We start from the raw sequence: 18,541 nt of genomic DNA, 5'->3' as shown, positions 1-18,541 counted from the left end.
CCCCATCTCTGTGGTGCAGCCACAGAGAAAGTATTCATGCAGACTGATTTAAGTTGTTTTCTTTTGATAGGGAACAGCTCCCAGACAGGGATGCACTTAGCTAAGCCTGGCTATCATGATCAATGGTCATCCATTGGCGCCTATCTGTCTAGGGAGTGCTGAATGGACATCTGGACTGCATTCTTAAGTGTCAAGAGTAAGTGACTTATATCTCACCTTGACCAACCAATCAGGGACTGGCAGGGCGTGGTAATACCACGTGGGTCTCCAATGCCCGCCAAACTCTCAACCAATCAGCACACATCTGTGTCTTGGTCAAAAAGGGAGCGCAAGCTCAGATCGGGGCTCTCCTTGGCCATTTTCGCGCATCCTCAGAGACAATCACGTGACAACTGCTGTTGTCTGCATAGGGACTTGGACTTTGTTCTAAGCGCGAGGCCAAGCATCCCGTACGTACTCAGAATTCTACTAACGTGAATGCTCCGTTTGATCAACGGCAGCCTACAGTTGGACCCTCGTCGACAACCTGAATAGCTTATTCAGAAGCAGCGCTGGACCGGGAACGAACCAGTTTCTTCCCAGGCAAAAGAGTGACTTGTGAGGACTCGCGGTCACACTCTGTGCATAGAGACTTTCTACTAGCCAGCCGGACTGCTGGTAGATCCCCTCGGAGCAACGACTGCCCTGCGCGCCGCAGTCAGATTCCTCCGCCCGTCCTACTCCGAGCTGCACCTTGACTGGTTGGCTGGTAGCCAGAGGACGCCGACACAACGCCCATTGGACAACCGCTGGAACAGAGGCTGCAACAGAGCTTGTCAGCTGGTTTGGTGTTCGTGCCGGGAAATTCCAAATCCATACACAGTGGATAAGTTAACCCCATGTTCTACATTGCGTCTCGAGAATTCAATTGTACCTCAACACAAGTTGTTATCAATTTAATTCATGAGTAATGTATTTACTTCCGAGTTTAGAGTAACAATGGGTAATAACACTGATTAGCGATTTGGTAACCGAACGATATATATTGACATATATTCTCTGTTGTGTATCTCTTTGTGTTTGCATCTCTTCGAGATTATATATCTTGTATATTGATAACCCTCACAGTAAGGTCTGCCGCTCGTATCCAGGCAGACTAGTATATGTTTGGTGCACAATTTATATTAATAAATGTATCTCGTGTATTGAACCCGTGTGTGTGCGTTGTTAGTTGTTCTGGCGATTGATTTTCTAAAAGCCCCAACGAACAACCTCGTGATTACTGCTACAATTAATAAGTGTCTCAGTAAACCCATCAAACCACTACATTTAATGGCGTCCCTGGGTGGGTGAGTTTAGAATGAAATGAGACTCAATCGCACAGAATAACTGATGTTGCTGTGAGTTCAAGTTCAGCACAGCACCGTGGCTTTTATACGCGAATACCGGGTGTGCTGATAACTGCGTAAAGAAATCCCCCTGTTTTCTAGCGTTTAGTGTAACGTGTGCTGATTGGAAATCCATCTGCTCGGGTGTTTAGATTCCATACTGTATTTTGGTAAAAGGAAAAAAAGTAATACTCTTAAAGTTTCTCTGACGTAATGACAATGGCTGCTAAAATGTCTGAAGTGGAGTCGCTTATAAGTACTATTTCTAGCGACGACAATCCTGGTTACTGGAGCGGTATCGAAAAGTTGAACTTTGATGATATTGAGAAGCTGCAAGTAGATTTAGTAGCTAAGGTAGCGAACCAGCTTAACACAGGAGGGTCTGTGAACGCAGTTCAGGTCCTATCTAGTTTCGCCTTAAATCTAGCTAAACAGCTGGAACTGTCTTTGTCCGAGCTGACAAAGTTTCAAACGCTTCAGGGAAAGCTAGAAAGATATAAGGCGGAGCGAGTTGAGTTGTTGGATATAATCAGAGAAAAGAGAGTGAAAAGTGAGGAAAGTGAAGACAGACTCAGGGAAGTTTTAGGTAAATTAGATGACCTGTCTGCTAGAGAAACTGCGGCTGAGGTAGCTAGGAGAGACCTAGAAGCGAGCTTGAAAGAAAAAGAAAAAGAAATTGAGAGTTTAAATGAGCTCAGCCAGGAAAGGCAAAAGGAGTTAGATGCTGCCGTACTGGAAGCAAAACAGGCTAGATCCCACTTACATGCCAGCCCACCTAGCAACCCGGAGCGCTCACCCAGGAGGTTTCTCCCGGCCAGGGTCTGTGGTCGGATCGGCATGGGGGAGATCGCCGAGTCCTGCGCGAGACGCAAGGGCGATTCAATTCAGGCATAGACCCCCTGCTCCTGATCACGGCCGTCTCCCTGCCCACGGAGAAACTGTAAAAATTAACCTCCACTCCCTGAGGCAGTTAGCCAAAGATGTAGAAAAGTTTGACCCGACAGTGTCAGGGAATAATGTGGAGACCTACATTGATGAGCTGAGATATACTTTGCAGTTTATGCCCGAAGCGTCCGAACAGGAAAAGGCTATGTTAGTAAGGAAAACTACCAGCCGAGCGGTCCACGAGTGGATGTCTAGACAAGGACCTGAGGTCTGTAATAGCTTTGAGGAGCTGTGTCAGGCAATGATCGGAGAATTTTCGGCTTTTATAGATCCCATATCTGCCGTGGCCACAGCGCACCATATTAAGCACGAAAAAGCTGAAGCCCCTCGCGACTATTACCCCTATTATATAATATTTTACTATTATATAACTTGTAAAATATTACCCCCGGTCCATTCTCTTCCAAAAGTGAGAAACACCTGTTTTCTACATTTTGTCTGTTTTAAAACCATATCTCTTTAAACCAAACCAAGAGTTTGTCTTTTGCACTGATATTCTGATTCATTTCAATTTCAAAGAAAAAAAAAACATTATCTTCCAAAGCATCATAAAATTGTCCATTCTTCCAGACTCTACTTCTCTCTTGTAGTAGTACAGCAGACCTTTCCAGGTGAGCAGATCACAGAGTCCGAAATATGCTTCCTCCATCAAGCAAAGTACCTGAACATGACTCGGTCTTCATAAAAGCGCCCCTGTAATAAAGAAATTAAATCCAAAATCAAGAGGGCAGTTGCCTACTGAAGTTCAAGAAGTCATCAATTTTAACCTAGCAACACATTAAAGGCTGCATCTATACAAGTACGATTCTAGAAATGCTCACCAGATTACGTTTTAAGAAAGAACTGCGCCTCAGGTTCCGCCGAGATCTTAACTCGGATGGCAGGATTCAGAGTCCGGAGTGCGGACTGATGGCGCACGGAGGGTCCACATACTGTGGATCCCTCAGTTTTCTTCCGCGTGTTTAAACCGCCAGCGTGTGGCTCTCCTGTCCCCGTGACCTCATTGCTCTGCTCTCGCCTCTGTGCAGCCGAGCCCGACTCATGGTAAAGTGGAAAAAAATATGCCCTCAACGTGGGATTTACTCTGGATCGAGGATAGATGTCACCTTTTTATCGTTGAACAGGATGTATGTGATGTGGCGACTAGGTTCAATTTTGTATCCTTTTAAAAGATTAAGGACTGGGGTGAGCGGGATTTATCACCCTTTCAGCTAAGAACCCGACGTGAGCACCGTTTAAGCTGCATAGACTCGGTCGTTTAACTCTTCTCCATTAGCAGGGTTAAGGTTAAAGAAAAAAAACATTGCTGACTTCTTTTTTTTTTGCCAGCCGCGAGCGCTGATTAGCGAGGTTTGTATTTCATGTTTTGCAAGTTGCATCCATTTTAAGAAAAACAAGTCGTTCAAGACAGGAAATGAATACTTGCATTTAATTAAGTCTAGGCGTATGCGGTTGTCCATAATGACCAGTTCTGTTCGAGAACACAGCACAAAAAAAGGCACCGCTGGGATTCGGACCCAGGATTTCTTGTTTACTAGACAGGCGCTTTAACCAACTAAGCCACGGCGCCCCAGGAGTACTGTTTTTTTGCAGCCACTTGGACACACCACTCAGACACATCTGCATTCGGTGTGTGCTCCGCCTGCTCGCTGAGCAAGTTGCCACCTTTACATACAATAGCAACATCGACACCAAGAGAAAGGATGACAAATGGCTTTTATCTGGAACTTTTCATGTCCAAGGAGCTCAATGTGCTTTCTGTGTACAACAGGGCCACTGAACTCCACACTGGCCACTGAACCACAGCAGTGGCTTGCTGGCTTGACATCTCCCAAGGAAAATGTTGAAATCGCATGTGGAACAGGAAAAGGACCCTCGAGTACGAGGGAAAAAAAAGAAAAAGATCATCTGGAGCGTGCCAACCCGTGTCTGGACAGCCCAGTTTCATTGACGAGGTGGCCGAGTGGTTAAGGCGATGGACTGCTAATCCATTGTGCTCTGCACGCATGGGTTCGAATCCCATCCTCGGCGCTCTCTATGTCTGACACGTGTGCCTGTTAGATGTTGGCCCTCCTTCTGTTTGCTCCAGTACTAGAGCTGTACATTTTCTAGCGGTGGCTGAACATGGTATAGTAGGCTAACGTCGGTATCGAGCAGTGGCAGTAACAGTATTTACGTGCCGCTGCTGCCAAGTGGCTCTGGGTTGAGACCGCATTTTCACTTACTTGCAGCACAAACGGAGAAAGCGATTTTTGACAGTCTCTCGAGAGACTGCGCTAGGTGTTTAGGGATAGACTTTGTCAGTTCCCCCTGGGATGATGGCCTCTCAAATAGTTTGTGATTCCTCTAGACGTTTATACAGTAGAAGCCTGCTTCGTGGCTTAAATCCAAGCTAAGGAAACGAGTTAGAGGTCTGATGCAGAACTGCACTGTATGTGTGAGGAAAGCTGCCCCCTTCTGTTCCATGTCGACCGAACAGAGGACTGTAAAGGATACGACCAAGAAACTTTAGGATGCTGGTTGGAATCCAGCTCCAAAGAAGCCCCTTTGGGTGTTATGTCATGAAAAAGTAAGAACAGAGAATCTCCCTTTGATCAAAAGCGCAACAGAACTGTTTTCCGTGGAGCAGGTTTCAGACCTGTAGACCTATTTTATTTGTATGGCGTTCGTAAGCGCGCAAAACAAGGACAATTCCTGCGTCTAACACGAATGTAAATGCTTTTGAAAGTGCAGTGTGGTGCAGCTTGTAAAATCCTTGTCCACATTTGTGGTTTGTTGATGTTTTTTTTCTGTCTGACCTTCAATTCATGGTGTACGTACTGCATACATGTGTCTTGAGAATGAGGAATGGGCCCCTGAGACAGTCAGATTATCACATGCATATCGGTATTATCTTTCTTATGAAAATGCATTCCTTTCATTACCTTTTACTTTTTAAAATGAACTCAAATTGAGTATAATGTAATAATTTAAGTAGAATAGATTCTAATAATATAATGATCCAGTGTTTTGCACTACTTCACTGCTTCACTGCTCTATGCCATCTGGAAATAAACAAGGACGGTGAGACTTTATCATTTGAACGTGAAGCCAGCCTTAAACCCTCTGAGGCGTGTCTATCTGCCGGCATGTATCTTGTGAAAGGAATTTTTTTTTTACAGAGAGCGACTTTAAAAAGGTTTCCGCAGACACCTCGCACTCCGGAGGAGGAATGCGGCAGCGGCGAGCTCACTGTAGTTGTGGCCGAGTAGTTAAGGCGATGGACTTGAAATCCATTGAGGACTCCCCGCTCAGGTTCGAATCCTGCTGACTACGGCGTCTGCTGCACGTCGCCTTGTGCCTGTGTGGCAAAGGCGAAGTGCCGCTTCTCCTTTCCTGGTACTATAAAAATGCTACATCGCTTGGTCCTGCTTCCATGGAAAGCAGTTCTTCAGGTAATTCTACTCTCTTACCAAAGCTGTTAGGTTCCTTTCCGTGGTGAGATGGGTTGTCATGCAACGCTTCCACATAGTGCCGACAGACAAGTGTGTTGCGGGAGAAGAGAAAAGTGTTAGAAGATTTAAGAGTTTCTTAGGTGGAGCCAAAATCAAGTGTCACAAATGCAAGTGGGAAGATTTCCAATGTTTAATATGGTCAAAATAAGCGGAAGTTATCTGCTGGTCCGGCACAGTTTGCCATGCTTTTGTCATATACTGTAAAGTGGTGTCGAACTGGGTGTCGAACTGGAGCCGCACCATTTGCATATGTGAGGCTCCAGTTATACATCGAGTGTCACATTAAATGACAAAAATGAAGAGAGTTTTAGCAGCTGGAGAGGTTTTCTTACAACTCTTGAGCTGACACAGTTTTGGAAAATGTTTCCTTCACGCTGCACTGTACAACATAGGCAGCCAAGAGTCTCCAAAACAAAACAGAATGGACAGATAGGAGAAAATTCCCACTCGTCCTGAAGTTCCCAAAATCCAGCACTGAGCGTAAACAAAGTGTCTAAGTAGCGTGGTAATGCTAACCCTAACCCTAGCTGGAGTTTGAGCAATCCAGCACTGAGCGTAAAAAGATGAGTCAAAGTTACGTCTAATCGGATTAGTTTCCTTAGAGCTGGTTCAGAGTTTGCTCAAGAGTTTACCTTTCACAGATGCGCAAAGAAGAATGTTGGGGGTGCACGCTTCAAGGCGCCTTACAGCTGTAGGGAGTGATTCGAGACGATTCGTGGCGTGTGCTCGTTCCCATGTACCGTACGCCCCGGGGTGCAGTGCTAGGATGACGTACAATACCACTTGGGCACGTAACGGCGTTATGTGCAGGGTTTTCGTTTGTTCGTTTTGTTTTGCTCTGCTTTGCTTTGTTTTGCTTTCCATCGCGTTGGTAAGAGCGTAAATAAAAATGCGATTCCTGCGTCTACCACTAATGTAAGAGCTATTTCAAGTGCGACGTGGTGCGGCTTTTCAAATGCTTGTGGGCATTTCTCTGTTGTTGATTCTTTTTTTGTGTGTAACAAAGTGGCATTTTCATGTCCGGACGGGGAGACTTTATCATTCCGACATGAAGCCAGCCTTAAACCCTCTGAGGCGTGTCTGTCTGCCGGCACGTATTTTGTCAAAGGTATTATTTTTTTTTAACGGAGAGCGACTTTGAAAAGGTTTCCGCAGCCACGTCGCACTCCGTGTTAGATTAAAGGAGGAATGCGGCGATGGTGAACTCGCTGTAGTCGTGGCCGAGTGGTTAAGGCGATGGACTCGAAATCCGTTGGGGACTCCCCATGCAGGTTCAAATCTTGCCGACTATGGCGTCTGCCGCACGTCTCCTTGTGCCTGCGCGGCAAAGGTGAAGTGCCGCTTCTCCTTCCCTGGTACTATAAAAACACTAAATAGCTTGGCCCCGCTGCCATGGAAATGAGTTCTTCAGATAACCACACATCTTGCGTTCGCACCTCTGGTGTTCTACTTATGCCTTTGAAAACCTAATGAATAAAACTGAAAGAACCGACACAATATGTAGGTGCTCGTAAAGCATGCATTAAAGAACTGTTAACAGCAAGGGTTTCAGTGGGTTAACTGAGGAGAAGGCGTGATCGCTAATTGTTGACTTTTTATTTGGTGTTAGAAACACTCTTACTGTGCATGACGTGCAACAAATTTAGCCACAGAAATTGCATCACGCTTTCATGTATGCTATTGCAGACACCAACGTTGCCTAGATAGAAAACCGAAATAGCCGTGGGTTTGCTTGCTGGTCTGAAGGATCTCTCTTCGAATCTCTATCATTTGTCAATGGAAGTAAAAGGTGCTGCAATCTGATACGTTCAGAATCAAACCCGCAGCTGTTGTTCGACTTTATTTCTTGACTAATTACAACTGAGTGTCGCATGAGCAGTTACGTAAACTTGTCTGATATATTTGAACACAAATGCCGTTCTTCAATTAAAACTAACAGTACATTGTCAGGGACATTCAGTTCTATACAAACAAGAGACATACGAGAACATTTAGTATATAATAGACAGAAAGAGGTTCGAATCCTGCCGACTACGTTGTCCACCTCCTGTCGTTGTGTTTCGGCGCAAGCAAAGAAGCGCGCCTGTTCGGTGTTCCTGGTGGTTTTAAAATGCCAAATTGCTTGTACCCGCTCCCTTGCAAATAAGTTCTTCAGCGTCCGCGAATGGCATTTTACAGCTGGAAGCAGATGTCGACGCTTTTTGCACAGAGCACCAAAAAAGCGTCTTTTTTGAAGGCCCGGGTTCTGAGCATTGGTGGTTCAGTGGTAGAATTCTCGCCTGCCACGCGGGAGGCTCGGCTTTGATTCCCCGCCAATGCAGTGGCTTTTGCAGCTAGCTGCTCCATCACTTGCATCCCCTTGCAACTCGCAACTGAAAACCCACTGAAGCTAAGCAGGTGTGAGCCAGGTCAGTACCCGGATGAGGGTGAGCTACAGGGAAAAACAAAGCTTCCAGCTGGAAGCGGTGTTAATGGTGCCGGCGGTGGGGCGCTCACCCTGAGGTCTGTGCGGGTCCCAATGCCCCAGTATAGTGACGGAGACACTGTGTTGTAAAAGGGCGCTGTCTTTTGGATGAGATGTAAAACCGAGGTCACATCGCTCTGTGGTCATTAAAAATTACCACCAAAACCTTTGACAAAAGCTCTTGGTAATTGATCGTCTTCAATAATGCTTCTCCTTTAGGTACATTTTAAATCAGCTGAAAAATTCTGTGAAATGGGGGGCACTTCAGGCCAGTGTAGGATTTGGGTTACAAGAACCATGAAACTGCATGAGAAAGCCCGTACACTGAATTACACGGCTTTCTATTCAAAGGAGGGCAAAAGAAATTCCCTGAGTTCGATTTTTTGCAGCACAGAGAGAACCACTGTCGTGAGGCCGGTTAGCTCAGTTGGTTAGAGCATGGTGCTAATAACGCCAAAGTCACGGGTTCGTGCCCCTTACTGGCCAGGTCCTTTTCTCCTCTCTTACCAAAGCTGTTAGGTTCCTTTCCGTGGTGAGAGGGGTTGTCATGCAACGCTGCCACATAGTGCCGACAGACAATTAAATGACAAAAATGAAGAGAGTTAAAGCAGCTGGAGAGGTTCTCTTACAACTTTTGAGCTGACACAGTTTTGGAAAATAATTCCTTCACGCTGCAGTGTACCATATAGGCAGCCAAGAGTCTCCAAAACAAAACAGAATTGACAGTCATATAATGTCCATTAACCCCGGTTTTAAACGCAGCATCATGTCTGCCATCATAAGAATATGAGTCCAATATTTTAGAATATAGTCAGAATGACTTCTCACCTTAGCTGTGGTGTCTTTAATCCCTATTGCTCAATGCATGGTGTACGTACTGCATACATGTGTCTTGAGAATGAGGAATGGGCCCCTGAGACAGTCATTTGCCTGTTTCACAAATGATCGTATTTTACTAGAGATTCTGTTTGGGATTCAGATGTGCATTCGGACAGCAATCCCTTTCAAGAAATGATATGTTCTGGATGAGGTCAAAGGTGCTAGAACACTGTATTTAGGATGTGTTTGCAGTGATTGTGTGTCTCCTGCTTCAACGCAGTGATATATAGATGTGCTCCTGTAATTTATTGGTACATGCCCAGGGCAGTAAGTAGTCTGAGGATTTATTTCCAGACGGCATAGAGCAGTGAAGCACTTCTACTTAAATTATTACATTATACACAATTTGAGTTCATTTTAAAAAGTAAAAGGTAATGAAAGGAATGCATTTTCATAAGAAAGATAATACCGATATGCATGTGATAATCTTCCTTATATCATGTAGTGCGTCATTTGGACACTTTGTGGGCTTGAAATACAAAGAAAATCATGTTCTATGGTACAAGATAAATACAAAACTTAATCATTTATTTTAATTAGATTTGTTTATAAAGCATAAGCAATCATTTATTACATTAATATATGTGAAAATGACATTTTAGCACCATAATATTACATACAGGTCTCTAGCTTCAACACAGTGATATATATATATATGCTCAGTGATTTATTGGTACATGCCCAGGGCAATAATCAGAATTAGTATTTATTTCCATACGGGCTACAGGTAATGTTGTGAAATACTTCAACACACTGGATCGCAGATTTAGACCCCCTGCACTCTTACTCCTTAAAAACCAAAGAAATGAAGATATGTAGCAATCACATTGTAACAGGGGTGACAGTGACTTAATGCTTATACTACTGGACTTCTGGTACCTTTAGGGTACGGTGTTCCCTGAAGGGCTCTCAAACCCCGCATTTCAGATGCCTAGCTGTATTGCTGATGTGTTGCACCTCAGAATCACTTTTAAACCTTACCTCTGGTATCTTTAATCCCTATTGCTCAACGCATGGTGAAAGTATTGCATAAATGTGTCTGAAAATGAGCAATGGGCACCTGAGAGACTCATTTGCCTGTTTCACAAATGATCATATTTGACTAGAGATTCTGTTTGGGATTCAGTTGTGCATTCTGACAGCAATCTCTTTCAAAAAATGATTTTACCTTATCGCGGCTTTGCCCTTCTTGCCTTTTTGGACAATATCTCCATCTTGTGGTCGTTGTTGGTAATGTCTAGACAATATCTCCATCTTGTGGTCGTTGTTGGTAATGTTTTCTTATGCCCTTTTTTTATTTCAATTCTCTATTAGATGATTCTAGAATCTCTACAATAGAGTTGAAAACATCAGTTTTATAGCAGACAATATGACATTATTTATAGTCCAATTAGAAATTTATTACCCTGTTTTTAACATAATAACAAATTAAAACTAAGTTTGGAACACCAGGGAACATAAAAAATGATTTTTAGGAAAACCATGAGGTTCTCTGTGTCCGATGCCTGCAAGGGGAGAAAGCTAGAATCCTTTGATTTTTCCAAATTTGAAAATAAACATCATATAACAACAGCTTTCATTCCTAGGAGTGAAAAACAACCATTTTGAAAGACATATTAGTTTCTAAAACACTACAATAAAGTTAAAAACATCCATTTTATATTACATTATTTTTTGTGAAATAATTAAATTGGCTTATTTCTCTCGCATTAAATTGGCTACAAATGCAAGAATTCAACCAGATATTCTTGTAAAATGTATAATGTTGCATTGCAGTTAGTTAATGTAGTTAGTCCATAGTCAGCAATCTAAACTTTATTGTTAAGCTTTAATGATTGATGTTGTACCAGTAACCTTTAGAAATACTATAGTACTTCACAAATGCTTTGTGTGTTTGGAAACCTTTTGAGTAAAAGCCTTATAAAAATAGGTTTAGTTTTTACAGGACATCACAAAGAAATAGGATGGTATAATTCTTATAATTGCTTAGTGATTGTATTTGGAAGATTATGCACTAAACAGACTTCAGGAATGCCAGTGGATCATTGTGCTATTTGGAATTATTCCAAAAATCAAGTGACCTCTTTGCTGTAGTATTTTTAGTATTATTTATTTAGTATTAATAAAGAATAGATTTATTAAAGTCGTGCGATGTGCAAGCGGGATATGTAAAATAATTTAAAATAAAGTTTTTTATTATTGTTATAGAGAAACATGATCAGATTTTCCCTGGTTCAGAAAAAAAAACGATTAAAATCTGTAATCTTTCCACTTGTATGTCATCAGACATTAACGAGTACAACCCCCCTCTCTGCCGGAGTGCTGGCTGTGACGAATTAAACCAATTTCACAGGTGTTTTCAAAGTAGGAAGTACAGTGTTAACTAGTAGATGGCCTCCTCAATGAAATCGCTTCAACATGCTAATGCGTTGGTGTAACAGTCCGGGCGTGGCAAGCTTCCAATGTCAACTCGACTCGATTGGAAGACAATGAACGTATTTTAGCCCTAAATGAATTAATAGCAAACATGGTTTACATAAAAGACATTTTTCCAAGAAAGTTTATAATAATACAATCTATAGTTGAAATCTGAGCCTAAATATAAAGAAAAAAGCATTTTCAGAGAGCAATCACGCTGTGTTTATGTAGAAAAAGCGATTAGGTTTATGAGCAATCTAATTACCTATTCGCTTAAAACGCTATATAAAATAAAGTTTATTTAAAGATGAATGATAAGTGTCGCAGTTTTAATAATTTTCGTAGTAGGGCTTGGACAGATTCCAAGTGCATTTTTGCAATTTACGTTGCATTGTCCAATGTGATGTTGTAATACAGTTTAGAATACAGTAAGTCTAAACTGTATCAGCTTTATTTATGGGTTGCAATTTAGAAAAAGTCAAAAACCGCACTCAAAATCCAATTTAGAGCTTTCTGGCAAGAGGAGACACCCAAATTATAATGTAACATGCCACTGTTTGTGCATGAACAAAGTTATACTGCAATTTTCCTTAGATACGCGATTAAAAAAAATATTTTTTTTGAATCCCCGGCCAAACACATTCCATAAGAATCAGCGCTTTTATACAGTATATCGCCTTTAAACACGCGTTTACGATTTAAATCAAAACTCGATTCAAATCAATATAAATGTTTATTTTGTAACGCATAGGTGACTATTCATTGTTATTAAAAAGACGTAAATTCGATCATGTTGTGATATTTAGAAATATAAATTTGTTTTGATGCGAGTGAGGTTTTATTTAATCTCTGACCAAGGGAAATGTTTCATTTTTTCAAAGAAATGTTTGTTAAAAATTAAAGTCATAGTTCCATGAGATTCAACCACAGACCATGTGACATAGGAGTCAGGAACCTAACCCACAGCACCACCAGCGCAGTCACATGCTGAGGGCTGAAAAAGCACTACAGAAACATTATCGACTATAAAATAATGTAATTAGGCACAGAAGAAGTTTACAGCACAGTACAATAATAAATGCTGACCATGACTTTAGAAGCATAAATTACCTTACACTCAATTTAAACACAAGCTGTCTTTAGCCCTCTAAGCTGGTTCATACAGAAATGTAGAGAACCAGGCTCAGAACACACAGCTTCATTAGCGAATACATATGCAGAACAACTAGAGAAGATGTTTTACAGAGGATGGATTTTTAGAAACATCCCATCAGTGACATCACTGAAGTCAACTCCTAGGTAACTGTCGTGTGGATAGTTTCACAAGAATCAGACAAAGGTTTAAGCATCGCTTATTTTAGATAAAACTGCAAAAAAACAACAACAACCCATAATGTACTTCTTTGCGGCTCTGTTTGCCCAAATCATATATTCACAACGTGAAATTAGAAAATAGTATTACGTAACCAAAAACCGCAATATGGAAACAGAACCTGTGTAATTGTTGACAGATGATGTACTCGTAACATTTTTACAAGACGAACTACAACATTTAAAAAATGACTTGTATGTACTTGATATCTCTAATCAATCCACTGCACTGCATTAAAACAAAACAAAAACTAAAACGCCCTGGGCATACCGTTTCGCGCTTCTTATCAGTTGCTCAAAAGCAATTTGACCGTATGAAATGCATAATATAAACCTAGAAACATATACGTGAGGAGTATTTACGTAGTATCGGTGTCAAGACATACCTCTCAAATACTGTAAATCAAGTTAAAAATATCTCAAGACCGATTCTGGTCATAATGAAACCATGTTTCGTGTATGTTTTCTTTAAAGTACCGAGACCAGCCATATACTGTATGTTTATGTTCCAAAATTAATATCGTTTATGGCCTTCACACGCGTTGCATTACGCTCCTATTCTTTTTATGCTCAGGCACTAAGATTTCCCTTCAGTGGTAAAATTCCATATAAATATTCAATACTTAAACGGGCACAGTTAAGACATTAAATATACATATACATATACATATACAAACTGTATACAGTACAGTTTGCATACGGTAATATGTTTATGTTCCTAAATCAATCTCTTTTATGAGCATGTGAAAGGCATGGTGAATCGATTCTCAAAAATTACTGTACTTTGCATGATTGGAAAAAAATGCGTGATTGCGAAATGCTGTGGTGTTACTTTTACAAAGAAGGTCAGTGAAAAAAATAATGTGGACCAGGGCAATACTTTGAGTTTACAGCTTGTCCAAGGTCATTTATTATTAATACTATTAGTAATATCTTCATTAAAGACTTTGATGGCTACAGCTCAAACATGAGAAGTTGAGCTTTATTAGCTCCACCTTGCGGAAATTCCGGATGCTATTATTTTGCTAGCGGAATTTACCGGTAACTCGCGGTATTTACCGGTAACTCGCGGTAGACTGCGTACAGCGTACCGGAAAATAATGCGGTCTCGCCCGCGCATTTTGAATGGCTGCATCTGTAGCAATCATATTGTAGTAGACACTCATTTGCCTGTTTCACAAATGATCATATTTTACTAGAGATTCTGTTTGGGATACGGATGTGCATTCTGACAGCAATCTCTTACAAAAAATGATTTTACCTTATCGCGGCTTTGCCCTTCTTGCCTCTTTGGACAATATCTCCATCTTGTGGTCGTTGTTGGTAATGTCTAGACAATATCTCCATCTTGTGGTCGTTGTTGGTAATGTCTTCTTATAGATAGATACTTTATTGATCCCGTGAGGGAAATTGCAGTGCAACAGCAGCTTAACACACACAACACAGCCACAGTGTAACGAATTATATAATAATAGTATAATACTGTATATATACTGTATATATATATGAAATAGAAATAGAAATAGGAACAGGAATCGCTTACTCACCTGGAGAATCTCTGTAGGAATATCTAGCATTTATCAATGGAAATAAAAGCTGCTTTAATACAGTGCATGTTCAAACTCAAACCCTCAGCTGCTGTTCTTGTTTGTTTTGGGACAAATTGCAACTGAGCATCGCATGAGCCGTTACGTACCCTTATCTGTTAGGGAATTTCAAGGGAGGAGTTAGGTCAGAATGGGTAGGCTGCAAAACAACAAGTAAAGATTTATTCCAAGATGAAACCTTGTGGCGGTTTTCTTATCTTTTCAGCATGGACTCAACTTTTACGTGTTCCTTATATGCTATATATGTATATATTAGCACCAATGTCGTTCTTAAAAACTAACATGAAATTGTCAGGGACATTCAGCTATATACAAAGACGAGACAGACAAAGTAATAATTCTATATTAACGTGGCCTACATATTGACGCAATGATCGAACTAACTGACATGTTCTGATTCAGATCCCCTGCAGTTCATGCCAATTAGAACAATAGCAATGCTGAGTCCTCCCAACCCTACTGAGCACAAATTCAGCTGCTCTCCAGTTCTGTTCTGCATGTTTTTTCATTGCAATTGAGCTCGGAGCTGGAGATGATCTCCATACAGTTCTGTGTTAACTAGCCCACACTTGCGTGCTAATTTACGGGTTGTGGCAAATGCTTTTCTATAGTTCATATACATGACGGCAACCTGTTACCGAGAAACCTGAGAGGTTTAAAAGCCTCACGAGCCAGGCAGGACTCGAACCTACAATCTTCTGATCCGAAGTCAGACGCGTTATCCATTACGCCACTGGCCCATAGAACGTGCACTTTCACTCCACCACAGAGAGCTCTACACTGCTACCAGTAGTACACTTCCCCATCTAAATTTTCACAGCAAGAAACTTGTGTTTCCTACTATTTTTATCAGGTTTAAAATATCATCTCCTTAAAACAGAAAAAGTGTTGATGTGTCGTGCTGAAATTCCGATTGATTTTGAATTCAAAGAAAAAAGGTTTTCTTCCAAAACACCGTGAAATTGTCACATTTTGCAGACAATAGGTGTATTCCATGTTGAAAAGAGAAGAAAAAAAAACCATGGAACCTTTTACAGGTGTGAGGCTTCTTCAGGTGTGAGAAGACCTCACGGCCGAAACATTGTGTTTTCTTTCTTCTCTTTTCAGCATGCAATAAACCTATTACTTGTTCCTTTGCAGCCGAGGCATGCTGACATAGCTACCCAGCTGAACATCTTGCAGACTCTACTTCTCTCCTGTAGAAGTAAAGCAGGGCTTGCTGGGTGAGCTTTTGCTCCGGTATGTTAGGTCACGTGTCATGTTAAATCACTTCTTCTAAACACAACATTTGCTGGTGCTAGCTTTCCCCATGAAAAGAGACATTTCCCTTACAGTACATGACATATCGTTTTTTTTTATCAATAAGTATAGAAATAAAACAAAAGAAAAAATGTTGTCGCCAAAGAATGCACAGCTCTGTCGCCTTGGGGAGGTGTCAAGGGCATTGAGCTCCTTGGACATGAGAAGTGCCAGATAAATGCCATTTCTCATCATTTCTCTTGGCGTCAGTTCTGCTATTAAATGGGAAAGAGGCAACGGGCTCAGAGATTATGTTAAGTGCACACCGAGCGCAGATGTGTCCAAGTGTCTGTAAAAGCGCGGTGCTCTGCTGGCGCTGTTCCCTAGTGGCTTAAAGTGCCTGCCTAGTAAGCAGGCGATCCTGGGTCTGAATACCAGCGGTGCCTCTCTCCGTGTCTTGTTGTGCCGAATGTCTCATTTCAGACAAACATGTACAGCTTGGTTCAGTTTAATGCAAGAATTAATTTCCTTTCTGGAATAACTTGTTTTTGAAGAAATCCATACAGCTTGTGAAAGATTAAATCCATTTCTTGGTTGTCAGTGGAAAAAGATTGCCGGCTGCAAGAAGCGCAAGTGATTGTTTTCTTTGACCATAAACCTGCAAATGTAGGGCGCACAAAAGACTGTCAGACTCTGTGGTGCTGAAAAGTTGGTGGTTCGAGCTTCTCTGGTATGCGTGTCTCAGTTTTTCCAATGTAAACATCATCACCATCGCTAAAGAAGATGGCGCAGAAGGCTCCACAGCCGAAACGTTGTGCTTCTTTTCTTCTCTTTTCAGCATGGAGTAAACCTTTGCTTTATCCTTTGCAGCCTAAGCATGCTGACGCAGCTACCTTTCTCTTCACACGCTTCAATCATTATTCACCAAAACGATCAGCAGAATAAGTCGCCTTTGTGGTGATGTCACTCCTCTGCTTCACAAATGTCCTTAGTGACGGGCCATTTCTTTCTGCCATTTTTCCGGAGCGGTTATTGATTGCTCCATCATTTCCCTCTTACTTTCCATCACTAGATTGAAAAAAAAAAACAGAAACAGGCTGACAGGACGACAATCAAATTGCAAAAACTCATCAAAGCACTCGATAGATTATTTGAATCCACAAGTAGCTACGAGCAACTTTGTCCTGGCTTGCATGAAAGTCGGAAAATGTCAAAAAGAAAAAGATGGTGGCTTTTTCATATTCGTTCTTTTATTTTTAGTTTGTTGCTTCTTCTGTCCATTGTCCTCCTGCCTGGCTCTTGACCTGTGACTGTTTGAACGCACACAGTAGACTTTCATGCAGGGGATTTGTCCTGAGCCTCTGTGAAAGACCCACCCACCCCCATAAATAACTGCTCTAGAAACACATGAATGCAAAACTAAACCACAGCTTAAAGAGGAGCTTGTCATGACCGCCAGGCAGTTAAGACCAACTCTTAAGCAATCTAAACAGCACCAGCAGCAGGTGATTATTAACAAACGCCGCCGCACGAGTTAACCCACCTGCACACACTCCACCGTGCGGTACGCAGTGCTATTTTTACCAGCTTCTCGCTGGTATTGAGTCTACTCCTTGAGAGCTCTACCTGGCGTTTTTTCCATTACCTCGTTTATTCTGGATATTGGACTCCCCTTCTGCCTTTTCGACTTTGGAGCTCGCCTCTCACCTCGGACTGTTTGCCACCAGTGTTCTCCCTGGATTACGACTTACCTTACGCCTCTTGACCACGAAACAAAGCAAAGCCGAGCAAAACAAAATGAACAAACGAAAACCCTCACGTCCCGCACTTGCATATAACGCCGTTACGTGCCCAAGCGGTATTGTACGTCATCCTAGCACTGCACCCCGGGGCGTATGGTATATGGGAACGAGCACACACCACGAATCGTCTCGAATCACTCCCTACAGCTGTAAGGCACCTTGAAGCGTGCACCCCCAACATTCTTCTTTGCGCATCTGTGAAAGGTAAACTCTTGAGCAAACTCTGAACCAGCTCTAAGGAAACTAATCCGATTAGACGTTACTTTGACTCATCCTTTAAGGGACCCTTGTTAATTGGAGAAATCAATGATTTCGAATGAATTCTGTATGCGTTAAAAGACAGCTATACACAGAAAACATGCAGGACACTTCTCATGATGTTTCCCGAGCCGAAACACAGTGCATTTTTCCAAGCCATCTGACAAAGCCCGCCCACTGAAAACTGCAGCAAATCGTGTAAAGACGTTCAACTTTGTAACTACTGCACGCACAGGAAGCAGAATAAATTCCTCTTTTCAAACTGTCAAAGGTTTGCTTTGCGAACACTGCAGGACATCGCACAATCTCTTTTGAACGGGGACAAACGATTTCTTATGGGGCACAGTAAGTACAGACGTTTAAAAAGCTCCACTCATGCCGACGATGCAGCATGAAGAAGCGCAACCTAACGTTTGCATTCCTAGCAAATTCCTTTTATTTTTTGATAAATAAAGACAGTCTTGTTTAACAAACAACACACACAACATTTTACATTGTCAATTCAATTCAAATCAATGTATTTCTATATAGCGCCTTTCACAACAAGGTTGTCCCAAGGCACTTAACAATGCAAGTTGTTAAGAGCCTTGTGTCTAATATGCCGCCTAGGTTACGTGCTGTCTCTTTGAGGCAAATGTTTAAATCCTCTGAGTTAAGTGCTGAAGTTATAGTAGTCCTATCAGTATTGTTGCCTCCG

General features: G+C 41.9%; 3 non-coding genes across 3 annotated transcripts; 2 read left to right on the top strand and 1 right to left on the bottom strand.

Moving 5' to 3' along the window:
• Positions 1 to 4,261: 4,261 nt before the first annotated feature.
• On the top strand, positions 4,262 to 4,343 carry trnas-gcu (transfer RNA serine (anticodon GCU)). Its single transcript has one exon. It is a non-coding gene; the product is annotated as a tRNA-Ser (tRNA).
• Positions 4,344 to 7,016: 2,673 nt separating this feature from the next.
• On the top strand, positions 7,017 to 7,098 carry trnas-cga (transfer RNA serine (anticodon CGA)). The gene has a single exon. It is a non-coding gene; the product is annotated as a tRNA-Ser (tRNA).
• Positions 7,099 to 15,212: 8,114 nt separating this feature from the next.
• On the bottom strand, positions 15,213 to 15,285 carry trnar-ucg (transfer RNA arginine (anticodon UCG)). The gene has a single exon. It is a non-coding gene; the product is annotated as a tRNA-Arg (tRNA).
• Between the last annotated feature and the right edge of the window lie 3,256 nt (positions 15,286 to 18,541).

This window comes from Lepisosteus oculatus, unplaced genomic scaffold (genome assembly GCF_040954835.1).
Source record: "Lepisosteus oculatus isolate fLepOcu1 unplaced genomic scaffold, fLepOcu1.hap2 HAP2_SCAFFOLD_76, whole genome shotgun sequence".
Classification (NCBI taxonomy): Eukaryota; Metazoa; Chordata; class Actinopteri; order Semionotiformes; family Lepisosteidae; genus Lepisosteus; species Lepisosteus oculatus.
This window is presented reverse-complemented; position numbering and strand designations above follow the sequence as displayed.